Source organism: Cupressus sempervirens, chromosome 2 (genome assembly GCF_028749045.1).
Source record: "Cupressus sempervirens isolate cs-2001-9-10 chromosome 2, ASM2874904v1, whole genome shotgun sequence".
Taxonomy (NCBI): domain Eukaryota; kingdom Viridiplantae; phylum Streptophyta; class Pinopsida; order Cupressales; family Cupressaceae; genus Cupressus; species Cupressus sempervirens.
In genome coordinates, this window is record NC_143119.1 from 250,329,210 (window position 1) to 250,348,975 (window position 19,766).

Consider the following 19,766-nt stretch of genomic DNA (forward strand, 5'->3'; position numbering starts at 1 on the left):
AGTTAAATTAATGCCAAGTGAATCAATTTATGTCGAGCCTTTACAAGTCGAGTGATAACATGAATGTTAGTTATGACTGAACATCAGAACATTCAAGTGTTGAGTAAACTAGTTTTGACATATGAGTTTGTAATGACACAAAAACTTATGTAAATCATTTTGGCCAACTTCTACATGACATTTAAAGATTGTAGAGATGATTAAGAGAAGATTATGTATTTTTTCATAAGGCATTAACCCCTAGAAATGCAAATTAACCAATTAAAAAATTAGAAGGGTAAATGAGAAAAGGATAAAAGATGGATTGTTGATTAAGATTTAGAACTTTATATTATTATCTATTTAAGAAGAGTTCTAACCCTAAAATTATATACAAATGAAATGGAATGGAAGAAATCAAAAGTGTGAAGATGTGAAGAAGAAAACAAGTTTAGAATGAAATCTAGTAGTGAATGAAAAAATAGAGCATATCAGATAAGGAGATCAGTTTGAGATATTGAAGAGAGGAGATCCATAAATAGATTTTAGAGAAAACCAAAGGATTAGGTACTAAGATATTATAACAGATAAATCAAGGAAAATCTCTTAACAAAGTGGTTTTAATAGACCTTATTTAAATCTCCTAATAGAGTCCTTACTTCATTGTAAGTGTAAAATCCTTTAATCAAGGTAAGACCTAACAGTCTTGTAAAGATTTTAACAGAGAAAACCCCTCAAAGGTTATATCATTAGAAGTGATCAAATTGGAGCCCTATCAAGCAAACTTTGTTGTTGCAACAATAAAGATTTGTCGCTTTCATCCCCACCCCATTTTTACCTTCATCTTGAAGTGTTTCTGGGTTACAAAAATATTTTGTTATGTGTTTATGAATTTTCATAGATGCTATGCTTAGATAGGTTTCATTTCAGCATTACAATTTTATGATTATACAATATAAGATGTATGATATGAGATGGATTAGGAGTGAATGTAATCACATTAAGATATTATTTTAATAGTGAAGATTTTTATAGATCCTAATTCCCCCACTCCCCCTCTCAATAAGACTTCCAACCTTCATTTATGAATTATTTGTTATTTTCAAGGTGAAGAAGGAACATTCATCTATATGAAGCCATGATAGGTGAGGCACATTGAACATATTTTTGTGACTCTAGTTCACAAGGGTGGTTAAACAAAAGACAAGGATGAGTTCAAAAGAGATGGTGATAAAGGACAACCACTCAGACAAAGTCATGCTAAGTGAGTAAGAGTATGAAGGAATATGTCAAGAAGGCAAGTACAATGGTGTGATGGGTGGTCATGTAGAATGGTTAGGTTGAACCAGCAAGAGGAAGCTAAAGGCAACATACCTGTAACTACCACTTCATGGAGTAGGTAGAGTGCACTCATTATCACATTTAATGGCAATGGTGTTGTCACATCGAGGACAGACAAAATAATTTGAATTTGAATTCTTTCAAGTAGATCAAGCCATCATGGTCACATAACATCTGTGACTTTTGTTAGTGCACGCTACATTTTATAAGAATTACTCATGATAGTAATAAGAGAACAAGATAGGTCTACGCTTGAGAATTCAAATTTTGAATTCACATATAAGGGTTTGGAATAAAAGAACACAAAGACTATATAAGATAATGTTGCTTCAAGAGTAAAGATTAGATTACAAATTGAATAATGAAAGAGCCACATAGATGAGCTAAGTTTAATCTCTAAGTAAGAAGTGTGACATTGAGAAGTCATAAATAAAGTGTAAAGGGTAGTGTGTTGAGGAGAAGCCAATGTGTTTGATCAACACAAGTGATCAAGTGTGTAGTAGCTAGGAGAGCCAAGTATGCAAGCAATCAAGTCTAAGTTGTAGAGCCAGGGGAGAGTAAAGCAAAGTTGTATACATATCTAAGGAGCATCAAGGATATCTATATTCAAGCTAAGTGAAGTAGTTATTCTAATTAGATCATTCTCTTGATTATTTTCTAATCACTGAAATAACAAACCACGTTGATGGTACACCCTAATAGGTTATTTGTACTTGATCCCCTAATAGGGTGGCACACTAGTTTGTGTTTAGAAGTCCTTTAACAAGGCTTCTCTTAATTGGGTAAGACTTTTGCATGTGTTATATAAATCCCTTAACTAGGTGGCACCTAACAATGCCTTTGTAATCTTTTAACAGAGATAAGATCTTGATTGGGCATACTTCAGGAGAGTGTAAGCTTTGTTAGGCTCATCTCACACACCATAGTTTTCACCCTAGTTGGGTTTCCATGAGATAAATACTATTTTTTATGATGTTATGTTTGTATATATTATTTTTTCTTAATCCTAACTACTTAAATTATAGCTAGCATTAACCTATATACTGGTGTGAAGAGAAACATGTGTAAAAAGTTGAAGTTATCTAGAATATAATAGTTCACCCCCTACTTAGTATATTTACTTGTGTGTGGACCAACATCCTTTTCACTTGATTACTTGATGAACCTGAATGCTTGATAATGGACACCTTCACCAATGAATGCTTGCTTGTGGTTGGATACATATTAAATTTATAATATCTCACAAAGGAACATATTGTAATATATTTCTAATATATTGATAAAATGAGAGGAATATATCTCCTTTTAGACACATTTTGGAGATCAAATCAAATTAAAGCCTACTGTAACTCTCAATCTCAGAAGAAAACCCTAACATTGGGCCTTGAAAAAAGTTTGGGCGTAAAAACATAGGAAAAAATTAATTATTCAACTTGTCCCCGAGGAAAATTGATAGGTTAACTTGTTCTAATATTTTTGGATCAAAGTCCTAAGGGGCATTAGGAGATCTAAAAAAGAGTAGATGGATAAAGTCAAGGTTGCTATAATGTCAGTATAGACTCTAAAATCCAAAAATAAATGCATGAGACCTAGGCAAGGTAATGAATTATGAGATTGGAGGAAAAATGACAAATTATGCATAGAAGTTAGAGCCAACCTCAAGTTTTAGCAAGATTAAGGGAGAAGGAGGACACATATTTAAATTAGAAATGCATTTTAGTATAATATAAGTTCCTGCCATTCAAATCAAACTAAGTAGGCACAAAATGGTCCCAAAATGACCACAAGTTTAGTGCTTACTTATTTGGACTACACAATTACAAATTTTCTCTTTCTTAGAATACATGCATTTTCAAATGGTTAAAGAGAAAAAAAGAAAAGATGGTGGCATGCATATTCGTTGCATTATGTATAATCTTTTATGGAAAAAAATCTTTAGTATCATGTGATCCTTTTAAGAACATCTCATGTATTGTTGACCATTTTGTTATTTGAGATAGAGTAACATCACATATATTCAAAGATCCAAGAAATAAGTCATATACATGGATTTAAGTTATTATTTTATAAAAATCCCAAAAATTGGATAGCAAGTTCTTTGTGCTTCAAGTAGTTTTGCCTCTAAATTTTTTTTGACATCTTCATGTGTATTTTGACTAGTAATTTTTTATTATGCATGAATCATGAGGATTGAATGCTCTTGTTTTGATGATATAAATAATGTTCCATGAGCTATAAAATATTTATCATTAATCTATTACTGATTGTTTGGATGAACTTACCGAGTTTGAGAATAATGTTGTGATAAACTTTTGGATAATAGTGTTGGAAAAATTATTGTTAATTCTTTTTTTTCTAGATCATTACAACTCTTTTTTTATGAATAGTTGCTTCCTTATATTTAAAAAAATACAATAAAGTTACATATTCACAAAAAAAGGGGCCAAGGGAACAAGATCACCCCACGAGTTCAAACGGCCTAAGGTCAGACATCAACTATTCATCAAAAAAAAACTTCAAAAAATATTAAAAAGCCTCAGGTTACCAGTGTAACACCAACTGAGGGAGGAGGATCCTTATCATCAAATCCCCACCTGGGGGTGGGGTGAGCAGTTGGCTCAGGGGGAGCCCATTCGTCATCAGCAACAACATTATCGTCTTCTTTTTCTCCCTCAGGCCTAGCAGGAGAAATGGTTAAGCCCAGCTGAGGAAAGATCCACTTGGGGTTTGAGTGCATAGAGGGCCAACTAGTAGCAAGAGTAGCAAGAGGAGCCACTGGGGACCACCCCAAGCCAAACCTCTAAGGAGGCGAGGCGAAGCAGCGCCGACCACTAGAGCCTCTAGAAGAGTGACGTTGACCAAAAGTACCACTGTTGGGAGAGTGGTGTGGCTAAGAGCAAGGTCTGTGTGAGGGCGAGCAGAGCTACTATGTCCTCAATGGTGACTACCAGGAGGGGTACGGTCATTGAAGGCCAAATCTGGCAGAACACAAGCTACCGTACAAGGGGCATTTCCCCAATGTGCCAATAGCTCCTATAGGTGAGCCACCTCTAGAGCCACTTTATCTATTTGTACTTGAATCTGCAACATGACATTATTATAAATACATGCCTTAGCATACATAGCAACATTGATGTCAAGTGTGGTATTAGCATAAATAACTACATTGTGCTCTTTCCAAATGGTAAATAAGATCTCCAATCTAAAAGCATGCCATATCTAGGAGCACTTGAAGGGAATCTGAGTGTTGTCACCCAGAACAACCATATGCTACTTCATTATCTCACACTAAAAGTGAAAGAAGATGATCAGCGTTCAATTTAGTGGCTAATATTTTCCATTTGGAAAATTTCACTCATTAACCAACATCGATTTGCTGAATTTTTTGTGCATATATGGTATGGTACGTCACCCCAAGTTTACCAAAAATAATTCAAATCCCCAAGCCCATCACCATAGGATTTATGTCATCCTTTCGAAACAAAATAGCCAATCAAAAATACTTTTTGCACATGGAAAATTAAACACATTTGCTTATGATTTCCAAAGTAGAACTTTTTGGACGGTCTCAATTTGCCCTTAGTTTTTAAAAATGTTTTAGGAGAGGGACGACATTCACCCCCCAAATATGTGTATTTGTGCCGCACTCTAATTCAATTTCACCAACTATATTATGCATGACCATATAATGGATGAACCATATTTGCCTTGGAAATTCTAGAATATGTATTTTTAATACACAAGCTTTGCCAAATATTTTGTGTGCACTATAATATTCCTACAAGATTCACGAAAAAAGAGTGATATAAATGCATTCATAGATCGGTAGGTTATCTCAATTTCAATCAATAGTGAAGTCTCAAATTCTTAAACTATCAAGATCATTATCGGACATGTTGTGAGTGTAATGACTGCATTTTAGCCAAAGGTGAATAACTTAGACCCCTATCTATATGTTCTCTATAATTTTACTTTGTTCATATTTAGTAGATAAAACTTAGACTGTTAGCGATTAGTTATCAACTAGGACCAGTGACCAGTACCTCTTAGTCATGCAGTAACCAAGGAGACCTAAGACATCTATATTTTATAGTGTAGGTCATACAACCAATTAATACTATTTAGATAAATATATGTAATAGACTATAGTCGACTGCCACTTTTTGAACAACTTGAATTTTATGGAAGCCTATATTTCTTGGGAGATGTCAAACATGAATAAGAGTAAGAGTCCTACATGTTGTGGAAGTCAAGAGAGGCTATCCAAGTGCACTTGCAGAATCTTGTCATCATATTTTAGTGGCCAAAATTATAAGCCACAATATCACAAGTACATTTACAAGATTCTCAACCACTTCCATTATCAGTTCCACTAGTACATATTGAAGAAGTTGGTGAACCTGATATCTTTAATCACAATGAACTTGAAGAAGATATTCAGGTAAATACCAAGAGTAGCCAAGATCTTCATGTTGATACACCGAGTAGCCAAAATAATCTAATAGACTTGGATGAGAATTCCAAAGATGGTGATGGTGCATGAACAGGAAAGGGAAAAAGGAAATACAATGCAAAAACTTATGTGAAATCCAAAAAAAGATTGGAATTGGGATCTATCGGTCAAAAAATTTCAAATAGAATGAGCCTCAAAGTATCCATTCATTGAACATGTATGCAATCCAAAAGAAGGTGAGCCTCTGGTAGAATGCAAATGTACGATATGCACAAGAATGAATAAAAAGAAAAATATATTGAAACTAAAAATTGACACCATAAAAAAGCATATGGGTAATGTTTATGAGAATAAAATCATAGATGGAGTAGAAAAATTAGTGACAACATGGAAAACCAAGGAGGAATGTCAACATTTTAAGAATGCAAAAATCTTAATTTTAGGAGAAAATACAAATGAAGCATACTACAATAAAAGGCGCCATTGTATCTCTTCTTGGAAAAGCAATGGAAGTTGAAAAAATGGGTAAAGTTCTTTAGTTAAGTGTTGTCTTTTATATTTTGACAAAAGGGTGTGTCATGATAGACTACCCATTATTGAGTGGTAACCACTTTGTGAAAGTTCATTATTATCTAAGGAGTCACTAGTTAGTAAGCATTGGATGGGAATGGCCAAGTTGTCTTGCTAAGGTTGAAAAGAAAAATATCAAAGCAAAAATTAAAGAGTTAATTTCATTGTGTTATCTTTAGATGGGGAAACAACAATAGAAAATACTTCCTAGGTATGCATGCATGTCTATACTGTACACAATTTTGCCTACCAACCCAATCTACTAATTGTTGCTAAAATGAAGGATAATTCAACAGCCAAAAATATATTTGAACTAGTAAAGAGTTTTCTAATTGAATATGGAGGTATAGATGAAATGATTATTGTCCAAAAATTGGCATGTGTTGGAGTAGATGGAGCTTCAGTAATGCAAGGCCACAAGAATGGTCTTGTCACAACACTACAACATTTGGGGTTTGCGACAATGATGTAATTTGTGGTGATTTTCATGTTTTCTTTGTAGTTGTCCCCAACAATGTCACAATACCAATGCTGGAGTCATAATTGTGATGACCTTGTGAGCATTAAAAAAATTTATAAAAAAAAAACACGAGAATCATTTTCCATTTGATTTTGATTGTGGAGAGTTATGCACGAAAAAGGTGGAGTGAGCTGGGTGCAAAAGAGGTGTAGTGTTGTGAACTTGTTGTGGCCCTTGTGATCAGTGCATTTAGTTGTTGTGCCCTCGTGATCTTTGTATTTCATTATTGTGCCCTTGCTCTATGATTTCATTGTCATGTTGTGCCCTTGTGATCTATGTGTCTTTGCTCTGCGATTTTCTTCTAGGGCAAGAAGAGGTACATATATAAATGTTCTTGTCCTTTTTCTTTTAAACATGCATGTCTTTATATTTCCTTCTAAACATGTATCTCTTTATATATTCAGAGAGATCTGTTTTAAGGTGCTTATTACATATTATCTACATAATAGAAAAAATGGTCCAACTGCATACATATTCCAAAATCCAAATAATAAAACATAAAACTCACTCAAGCCATGCTAAGTGACTTAGCTCAAGATCCTACATAAAAATAGAGCAGACCAGGAAAAATGGGCAAAGTTCACAAGAAATTTTACAAAAACATATCATAGCAAATATCTTTATATATTCAAAGAGAACTTTTTTAAGGTGCTTATTACATATTATTTACACAACAGAAAAAATGATCCAATCGTATACATATTCTAAAATCCAAATAATAAAATAATAAAACTCACTCAACCAGTGCTCAGTGACTTACCTCAAGATCCTACACAAAAATAATGTAGACCATGAAAAATGGGTAGAGTTCGCAAGAAACTTTACAAAAACGTATCATAGCAGATATTATAAAATATACATAATGATTTGTTTACTATACAAACTCTTCCTATTTTGTTGAATAGAAAAATAAATAGAGTTGAAAGCATGAGCTATGCAATATTAGTTCAATTTTACCAACCATAGATTCTTTTCTTAGCTCCACCAAATGCTAGGTGATCTTCTACTTCTAAGATATGCTCCATTTTTTTTCTTAATCCCTTTTTTTCCTCAGTCATTTTGGGGTATGCATGAGTTCTTACTCTCTAGCTTATTGATGTTGATCAAGAAACACATTCACTCCAATAGTTTCCTTTGTAATCATAAAAACTAAATTCCACCATTAATAAAAAGAATTACAATGATCTTGATGTTGAATGTAATTGATTCTTTAAAGGCATGTGGGGATTAAGTATTTTTGCTTATTTAATCAAAGGAGAAATAAAATGTACTTGGATAACATCTGGGATAAGATAAGGCATAGAGTGCTCATGGATTGAGTACCATAACCCAAATTCTTATATGATTATTTGGAACATAGAGATCTAATGGTAGCAGCTTTTGAGTTGGGTGTGCATGAATATCCACTGAGTCTATCAACAACAATTCTAGGAGTTGTTTGTGCTTGTCCTAATACTACTTGGATAGAAAACATGGTATGCCCAATTCAAGGGGATTACTTTCCAAATTAAAAATTAAAAAATAAAGGTTATTGACTAACAAAAATTTTGTATAGTAAAAACAAGGTTATTGATTTTGGTGTGGACTAACAAAATACATAGAATGACATTACATTGTAAACAGGGTTGTATTTTATATTATGTTTAATTCATAATTATAGTTAGATACTATCTGACTCCCTATTTGAATTTTGCTCCCTCTATTTTTTGCTGAAATTTTATGTACCAAGATCTTACTTTGTGCATACTTTGATCGTTATAAGTATATGATGATTAGCTGGTTTAGTATTTCATTAAACAGCATCAGACACAAATTGTTTATTTAATTGAACTCATTTTTGAGTTCTTTATTCATATATATGCAACCACTTTCCTTAGTGTTATCCTAAGATGATATGGGTTTTTCTATGCATCATAAAAACATGGAGAAAGAAATTGAAAATCTATTATAGAATATATAACAATAGAGAAACAATACAGTTGGCAGAAGCAAGGATTTAGGTTATTTGAAGATGGAGAAATAATTTCTCAATTGAAAATACACAGAATGATATCACATTGTAAATAGGGTAGTATTTGATATTATGTTTAATTCATAATTTTAGTTAGATACTATATGACTCCCTATTTGAATTGTGTTCCCTCTATTTTTTGCTGAAATTTTATGTATTAAGATCTTACTTTGTACATACTTTGATTGTTATAAGTATATGATGATTAGTTGGTTTAGTATTTCATTAAATAGTATCAGACACACAAATTTTTTATTTAATTGAACTCATTTTGGAGTTCTTTGTTCATAAATTTGCAACCACTTTCCTTAGTGTTATCCTAAGATGATATGGGTTTTTCTATGCATCATAAAAACATGGAAAAAGAAATTGAAAATCTATTATAGAATATATAACAATAGAGAAACAATACAGTTGGGAGAAGCAAGGATTTATGTTACTTGAAGATGGAGAAATAATTTTTCAATTGAAAATAATTTAAGCAATCAGTTGTTCCCAGCTAGTAGGATCAAATATAGTTTTTCAAGGTGATAAAATTGCATATGCAGATGCATCACTTGCATGTTAGGCATGAAGTGCATTCCCCAACTTATAATGAATGGTTGGATATAAAGGCTCCATATGTTGACCCAACAATGGAAGCCAACGATGTAACCATACATGTATTGGCATAGTCTCCTTGTGAGGATCCCGAGTATCTATTGTTGTTATTAATTTGAGCATCACTATATGATCCAAAATGTTGTGAAGTATTGAACCCTATAGTAACTTCTCCCATCTCTCCAAAAAATGTAGCATAGGTTCAGGGTCCCTTGGCTCCCATGAATTTTTAGCAGCTATTCTCATTGCTAGAAGAATAACATTAGTGAAGAGTTGAGTGAAAGGAGTTGAAGAAGAAAGTTCTACTTCTATGTAAATGTCATAATCACAAGGCGCGTTCCCTTGCAGAAGCCTCTGCTAAAATGACATTACCTCTAAACCATGCAAAGGATGTTGAAGTGGTTGCCAATCTTGAAACACTCTTATAAGCAATGGAAAAACAAATGTAGATGCAATACATGACAAATTCCAAGGTGATCATGACAATTTCTAATATCTTAAATGTAATAAATTGGAGGGTAAGAATCTTGTGAGAATTGTGTTTTCTTTAAACATGTACGCAAAATTTGAAAGGAGAAAGTAGATAAATAACGTACACAAAAACTAGTAAATTGTTTCAAACAAACAAATCTGAGAAACCAACATTTAAGATATTAGGATATGCTAGTTTAAGCAAATGCAGATGCTATTTCCAAGGTGATCATGATAGAACAAGAAAGAATGTAATTCCTACTATAGTTTGGTCAAATAAAGATGAAGTTTTGACACAATAATGACTCATGTTTAACACCATTCATCACTAAGTTTATATATGATATCTACTTATTTGAATTTTGAATTTTACTTTCAAAATACTTTGGTTAAATTATAGTTTATACGTGAATATTTTAATTACTGTTTCCAAATGTCAAGTTCACCTTTTCATTTTAATATTTTATGATATTTCATGCTTTTCTACTAGTTAATTTATAGGTCATTCTCAAATGCAAATTAATAATTGAGATTTCTACTATCCTTGCACGACAGTCAAAATCACAATCTTCTGTAAATTTGAAACCTCACATTCAATGCGTTGTGGATGGAGACACTTCTCCCATCCTTTATGTTCTTCCTATCACCAAATTAGGAGGTACAATCTAGCACCTAGCTTCAATATAGTAAAGTATATTATGGTCTCTTCTCTTTATCCATACATTTGTTTCTCTTGAAAAGGTTTGAATTTTGTTCAGTTTAGGGACATCTGAGGGAGAGCACAAGCTATTTCTGACTAACATGGATGATGCAAAAAGAAGACATTTATTATTTAGTCTTCTAGGGGCACTAAGGAATCAGTAAGTTATGTGAATTCTTGACATCATCAAGTATCATTATAAGATTATTTTTAGATTTAGTTGTGTACATTCACTAATTTATAATTATTGTATTTTTTGTTAATGATCTGACACAAAAGATATTGCTTTTCAATTCACTATGTTGGCTTTCTGATCGGCATGATACTGGATGAAGACCATGTTTCTTTTTTAACCCTCCCTCCTTAAGTTTTCTAAGCAATATTTTAGATCACTTTCGATGAACAAAGATCATAGTTGCATCTTTGATCTTTCTCAAGGGTTTTTTATCAACATTTTAGATCATTTTCAATGAACAAAGACCATGTTTACATCTTTTTCTTTTCCTTAAGTCTCTACTAATTTTCATCAAGACCATGTTCATAGAGTCTTCACTCTTTTTTTATTCCATATCTACAATGTAGGAATGAAGAGGGGCAAAAAAAAGACACACACGGGCTTATATATCAAAATAAATCATTACATTGATTGAACATCTAACCAAGCTTCAGCTCTTACATTATATAACTCTATTACACATTTCTACATTCAACTTACAAACTTCCATTTGTAGCTTCTATCTAGAGAGTACATAAAAAAATTATATAGACACTATGGACGAGATTGAATGCCCATAAAGTATTTCAAATTGCAGATGTGGATAGTGGACATAAAAGATGAAATTCATTTGGACCACTGAAGATCTCCTTCAATTTAGCAAACATGAAAAAGATCATAGCTACTATACAACAATTTAGAATAATCATTCTAGTATATATCAAGCTTCCATAATAGAGGTAAACACACACTAAAGACTATTAATCACTAAAATATGACTATTCAACATAAAGATTGATGCAAGGAGGAGGTGCTATACTTTTTTTTATTACCAAAACTCTATAACTAAGCTTCTTCCAAACCTACCGAACACATTCCATCAGTCCCTCAGGACTCTTCCAAGGCTAGAGACTAGGTGGTTGGCCTATTCTTCATGCCACACTTACCTATTCCAAATATCTCTACCTAAACCTTCACTAAATTCAACCATCTATCACAACACACAACACCTCCACTACCTTACACCCTCCAGGATCTTTCACAACACCATACCTCAAAACTACTTCCAAAGGCTTAACTCATTGCCAATAAAGAGATTTCAAGCATGCATAAGGTTCTACACACCTTGGTGAGCTTCAAACTTCAATTATTACAAATAGACCTAATGAGGGTTCTTCCTTGTAGCCCTATCTTGGAATTTAGGTAAGATATCAAACTCTTCCGAACATCTACCAAAACTAAAGGCAGATTCAAACACCCATTATTGAACTCTCTCCAATTCCAAAATTTTAGGTTATAACTTGTTCATTAAGGTACATAACTTGTAGGCCCTAATCTAGGCTAATAGGCTTAAAACCCATATTTGAGCTACCAACTCACCAAACTCTCGAATAATCATAACAAATGAACTTGCATATGCATTTACCTTAACAAAATATTTCCAACTTCCAACTTGTAGACTCCTAGCTATTGAGGAGATAATCAAACCTTCAAACCCTTGCCTTCAATGAGGGTTTCATGGTTATTTTAAGAAACCAATCTCAAACCTTCATCATTTCAACTACCAACCCTTCCATTGGATTATCGAACATCCCATGAATGGATACAAACCCTCCTTCTCACATGCAACTCTAGACAACTTCTGTCATGTTTTTTCATAATGTTGTTTTATTGTTTACACATGCAAATTCAGATGCCTACTGATTCTCGACCACCTCCAATACAAGAAATAAGGTTTTGGTGTTGAACTATTAGATGGAAATCAAAAGAAACCAAGAACACATTCTCAACTCCCTTAACTCCTTTCAGTGGTAATATTCAGTTAAAGAGGTATTTCACTCTAACAAGGTACATAATTTACTGTCTAAAATAGTGAACAATGAGAACTTTAACGAAACCCAATGATGCTATGCACACCTATAACATCATCAATAACTATAAACTTCATTACTAAATATAAGGAGCTCAAGAATCACCATAGCCATGAGATATGAGAGAAGATACAAGGACTGCAATTCAAACACCAGTACATCGGTAGAATTTCACAAAATAACTAATTTATTATACAAGATTACACACCATTTTTTTCATCTTTTCTTCTCCACATCTCATCTCTTATATCTTCTACCTAAGATTACATTGTTTTATAAAAAAACATGACCTTTAACCTCCTCTAAGGGCTCATCCAAGATGGATGATCTTCTATCTCCCCAAAACTTGTCATTTTGCAAAAATGTTGACAATAACATTTTTTTTTTGCATATTTTACATTTTATGCTTTCACATGCTTCTTGGCACCCTAAATAGATCCAAAAGATTATTATGACCTTTTAACACTACACCTATGGTCTTATATGATATTTTCCACATTTAGGCTGTCTTTGACCTACATTGCTTAAAGCATGAACTTGGTCAACATGACCTTAATTGAAAACTTAATAACATGTATTGAAACAACTAACACACTAACCTATGAAGACTCAAAAAAATATTAATTATAACTCCAAATTCCAAGGAGATGGTTAGGGTGCTCCTACACTAAAGATATACCAAACCTTCCCAAACATGAAAAATGGAAAGAAATGTTAGTCATAATAGAAACAAAGGCAAATGATAAGAGCAATAGAATAGAAATAAAGGCAAAGTCAGGCAAACCCAATAGATTTTTTGGAAAACACTTATATTGATCAAGACCCTATCATAGTACCAGCTAGCCAACTTCCACAAAACTTATGGTCCCCTTTGAATTCAATGGCAAAGAATGTTATCGCAATTTTGTATATTTGTTATTTACGATGTCATTGGAGATTATAAAGTGTGCAGACCTATATTTGCAATTATTGACATTGTCTAAAATTTGAATCATGAATTTAAAGTGGAGAAAGCATGAATGGATGGCATAGGTGTCATGGTGTTTGATAGATGATTGTTTAGGTGGTGTCTAAAATGTATTGTCTTTGCTTTCTTTGAAATTTTGAATGCATGCACCAGGTGTTGGGAATATTACACCATTCTTGTAGTTGTTTTAAGGTTAAATAGGATTGTTTCTTTGAGTTATTGAAATAATTAATATATTAGAGAGTCCTTTTAGGGTGGTTCCTATAATATAGGATCTAAAAAAGTAAAGAATTATGTTAGTTCTAATTAAACAAAGATGAAGAATCAAAGTGCGGTATTATTTGTGTAAAATCTTTGCATGCTTCCATAATTCTGCTTGAATTCTCACATGTAAAATTTTCTCATATTGTCTTTGTATTGCATTTTGATTAATTTTTGTGATCTGATTTCAATTAACCTTTGTTGAATATTAGTTCCATCTATGTTATGTTCAATGAGGCTTGTCATAACATACTAATCCAGAGATGGAATGTACATTCTTTCAGAGTTCAAATCTTAGCAACCACAAGGATAGCCACACCAATAGAAGTTGCAAGAAAAACCATATGAAAAAGAGGAACCTCCAAGAAAGAGATGAGCAAGGAAGATACACATCCCCCATTGAAAAACCAACAGGAAAAGGGTGTCAACAAAAGAAAAGGAGCTCTGGCGACACCATCAACAACAAGAGGAACTCGAACCATGATAGAAGCAACTAGAACCATAACAATGGGTTATTGAATCACGTGATCTTTTACAGAATGTTGTGAGTTATTAAGCATGATTTTAAGATCATACTCACAATATGTTAGTATACATTATTTAGAGGTGAGTGATTCTTGGAAAACACTCCAAAAAATCACATTCATTGCTCATTGATTTTAGGGGATACTTATATAGTGCTATTTACTAAATACTTTCTATTGAAATTAGCTATTACAAAAGGATAACAAAAGACAAATAGATTTAGGAGAAAACAATTAAAGTAGACCTTGTGCAATTTAGGAGTTTTGCAATATTAGGTAGACTTGCACAAGAGAAAATGGAGTGTGCTTCAGAAGGAGGAAATTTGTGCTACATGAATGAAACTACACCACATTGAAAGGACCTTATAAAAGCAATGTTAAGCAATAAAAAGGCATGGTAAATCCTGTGGGAGATGTGTACATAAGTAAATACAACACAATATCTCATCATGTGTTAGGACATGAGATATAACATTGAATGATACCACAAAGAAAACATCTGAAGAATATGTTAAAAATTAATGAATTGTTCTTCTTTCTTAGAAATACATTTTACTATGTTGATCACACACGTACGCTTTTTAGCACAAGTCATGCAATTTCCTCTTTGGCCCCTCTCACGAAGATTGTGTTTGACATTCTTCTAAGTTATCTAATTGATACTGCTTCTACTCAAGCATTTCACAGATAGTGTTGCATTTCCATTTCCTTTTTATATTACTGTAGATAAGAAGCCCAACATCATGATTATTTCTCCATGCAGGAAGTCATGGATTCAACATATATTTTGTGTGAAACATTAATTTGTTGAGGACTTGACATGAAAACAAGTGGACCTTTGCCAAATGTTTCCAAGTGGCCTTTTGGCAGTGGCCACTTGGAAATATTTGGCAGTGGTCCGCTTGTTTTCATGTCAAGTCCTCAATAAAATAATTTTGCACATAAAATGTATGTTCAATCCATGACTTCCTATATGGAGAAATAATCATGACGTTGGGCTTTCCAAGTGGCCTTTTGGCGGTGAACACTTGGAAATATTTGGCGGTGGTCCACCTATTTCCATGTCAAATCCTCAATAAACTAATGTTGCAACAAAATTATTGTTCAATCCATGACTTCCTACATGGAGAAATGATCACGATGTTGGGATTCTTATCTACAATAATATAAAAGGGATATGGAAATGCAACACTATCTGTGAAATGCTTGAGTAGAAGCAATGTCAATTAGACAATGTAGAAGAATGTTAGACAAAATCTCCATGAGAGGGGCCAAAGAGGAAACTACATGACCTACACTAAATAGTGTACGCATGTGATCAACATAGTAAAATGTATTTCTAACAAAGAAGAACAATTTTTTTAAATATATCAATAGGTCATCACAATTACGACGCCCATCTGATGGAACGTCGTTAAAACAAGAGCACTACCATCACACTTGCAATAGATAAAGATGATAGAGAGTCATCACACCCACAACACTATTATCGCATACTGTCATAGTTGCAACAACCATTCTCACACTTTATTTTCTACCATACAACACAATCATCATTATTAGGATGACAAATTAACATTGTTTGATGTTGTAATTACGACGTTGGCTTATCATAATTACAACAATATCATGGTGACCTATTGGCCCTGCCTTCTGCCAAATTGCAACAACTTTTAGCATCATAATTATGACGAACGAGGTTGTTGTCACAATGTCTGACACCAAAAGTCTAATGCCTATTTGATGAGAGTCAATTCTAGATATTGTCACTTGGGTGATGGTTAGTCATCACAATTGTGATGTTATGCCATCGTAATTCAAGTCCAAATGTAGTACTACAAAGTTAAAATATTTTCTTTCACCTTATATTGTTAGCATTCACGACATGGCCCACAAAATGAATCTAGCTTTTGGAATCATCAGCAACTCTCCAAAAATATACAAAGTTGAAATTTTAATCAAAGAGATCTATAGGGACTTTTGTTGAATTCCTAAATAATTCAGGGAATTTCAATAGTTTGCTAAGGGACTAACTAATGGGAGAAAGTTTCTTAAGGATAATGATACCAAATAGATCTCTTTGGATGGACCAACTCATCAATTTTTTTCTAAATATCCATCGTTGCTTGGTACAATGGAGTCAACTCATGATGATCAAGGTGGTCAATGGAAATATGGTGAGCTACTTGAAAAGTTAAGTAATTTAGAGACACTCTTCATGTTAGCAGCCATTCTCCTCATGTTAGATAAATTGAGAAATATAATGAAGAAGATCCAACAAAGATTTGTGTATATTGTATAATATAATATGATGTGTAAAATGACATGCACGACCATTGATAATCTCTATAGAAATCCATATTCATTTTCTATGGATGATATTTTTTAGGGTGGATGAGTATCATAGATTTGGATAATCCTGATAACTTTTTTAAAGCTTGATGCAAAGGGGGAATTATGTGCCAAAATATGGGATGTTAAGATACTAATGCACTACTATGGAAGGCCTGTGTCCACAAGAAAATGAAAGAAACCCATGCAACCAAAATTAAATATTATAAATGAAGTATTTGAATAGATTGTTGAGTCTATCATTAATTCTATGAAGGATATTTCTTATAATCTTTCCTCAGAAATTAGAGAAAGATTGCCTTGACACAAATTACTCAAATTAATGTGTATTTTGTTTCCCCATTATTGGAGTTAAAGAAGTCCTAAATATTTTAGAGATAAGTTATTAGTTTTGATAGATCAATTTTGCAAAAGCAAACAAATCAATGAGGTAATTATAAATGGAGTTTTAGATGAATCTCATTTGAGAGAGTAGTCCTATCATTTTTCCATTACAATGAAGGAACAATATGATCTTATGTGGAACCCTAGAAAAGAAGGATCAATAACAGAACTTTGGAGAAATCTATCTTAGAGCAAAGTGATGTGGGATTCAATATTAGAAATTTTCAAGCTTGCTAAATTATGTTTGACCATGATATTGAGGTTTGTGGAGGATGAGAGAGTTTTCATTGCTTTGGGGTTCCTAAATTCAAAGGTAAGAAATAAAGTAGACAAGAATTTGGAAAATTGTCTAAGGTTCTATACATCTAGATATGAAGTCACTAATTTTCCATGTGAAAGGAAAAAAGTTAATTTGCAAAAGTAAAATTTGAATACCCAATTGCATATGCATGAGTTAAAAGTACTAATTTTAGAACCATTACATTTAGTAAATGACCTTAAATTCCCTTCTATGTAAATAGAAATAAGGGAGCAACAATAGCTTCAGGTCATTTTGCCTCATAGGAAGAGTCTTAAAGTAGCATCAAATTTAGTATCAAAAACATTTTTTGACTTTTCATTTGATGGGCCCATTAAGCAAAATAGCATTTGGATTCTGCTACGTTTATCATGTGCTAGAAACAAAGTTCAAACTTAAAAATCATATCAAACAATTACAAATAGAAATAAAGTAATCACTACAAAGATTATTAAAATCACTTTCCAAGTGTCACATACTCTGATGCCTAATGGATGTCTTATGGTATGATTGAAGATTCGTTCAAATTTTTTAGGATGTTGAATTATGCTTCATTTGGAGTTTGAACATTTGTTATGTTATAGTAGATGACCTTTAACTTCATCAAACTTCCATATTTGGAAGATTTACTTGAAAGCAATGCTACATCCAATAGTGCATTCAAATTAAACTTAACTACTTCAGACATCATTTTGGCCTCCAACTCTTTTTGGTATGCTTCCCTTCCAATGAATATTGTCGATGAATTAGTGGGGAAAGTATTGGGAAAACCAAGACTTATCATTAATTTTTTCACTGTCATCCATCTTAGCGAGCTTTTTCCCAATTGAGTTTAAATATTCCTCTCCTTCCCTTATACTTTGGCATTTTTTAATGATAGTTGATGACTTTACTAATGCACTAAAATGGTCATGAACTCCTTGGTTGGCCAAATACATGTCATCATATGTGTTGATTATGTGTATAATGTGTATTGAAATCTTCTCAAGCTTAAAAAGTTCTTTGTTCTTCTCAATCTGCTCTTTGATACTCCCACAAACAACTCAAAAACTTTGATTCAATTCAAACCAATCACACAACCTATTGGTATTTTTCATAATTTACCCTCACATTTTTTCTTTAATTAGCTCGACTAAATTTTTGAATTTTTCATTTGACTCAAACAAGTTGTTCTCGTAGGTTGTGATTGTTTTATTTACCTTCTATACCTCTTACAACATTTGTGACAACTGATTTTCACTTTGTTTCTTTATTTCCTCGGCTTTCTCTTCCCATTGGTTTGATTTTTCCCTCTCATTGTCCAATCCCTTATTTATGTTACTAATTGTATGTCCACAAGACTCCAAGTTTTTGAAAATATCTATCGCATTTTCTCTTTCATGCTCAAGATGATTATTTGATTCTTGCAATTTGTCCTTGAGTTCTTCAAATTATACATGATTTAGAGTATCAGTGAGTTTCTTATTGCTATATTCCAATTGTTCCTTCAACATCTTGAGTTCTAATTCTCTCTCTACATTTACATCACATAGCTTTTGGTTGCTTTCTTCCAATTGTTCCTTTAGAATTTTCATTTCTGCCTCCATTTATTCTGGCTGAGGTTGTGCACTTGCTTCTTGAGAGGAGGCACTTGTAATCCTTTTCTCTATCTCTTTGTACCTATTATCTATTGCTTTCTTCTTTGCCTTTTCATTTTCCAAGTCTACTTTTAACTTTTCAATTGCCTTCTCCAACCTTTTTTCTCTTTCTCCATCTTTAGCAATGAACTGTAGACCACAAAGTTGGTCTTTTTTGCCACATTGACTAGGTTCACATTTTTTACAATGGAGAAATCCATAGATAGTGTTCTAACATGAAAATCTATGGGTTTACCTCTATCTGGTGGATTATTATCTAGTTGTTAGGGAGAAACAATCATAAAATCCATCATTATATTTGTGTTATATCTTGGAAATATCCTACTCTATGCAGGTTCTTGAGAACAAACCACCTCAAGTAAATTCTTCTTGAATGCCTTGTTATTTTATCTATTCATTTTTGTGGGTTCTTGAACTTTTGTTACAAAATTATTGAATTCAAAATTTAGGTATGTTGATACAATATGACGTTAAACGAGAAAGAGCACTTGCAACATTGTACTTGTCTCCACCAATGCCCGAGGTCGTAATAATTGCATTTTAAGGATTACCAATGGCATCACCCCTTCCTAATCCTTCCCCACTGCCACTAAGAAGTGGATTTTTTGGATTT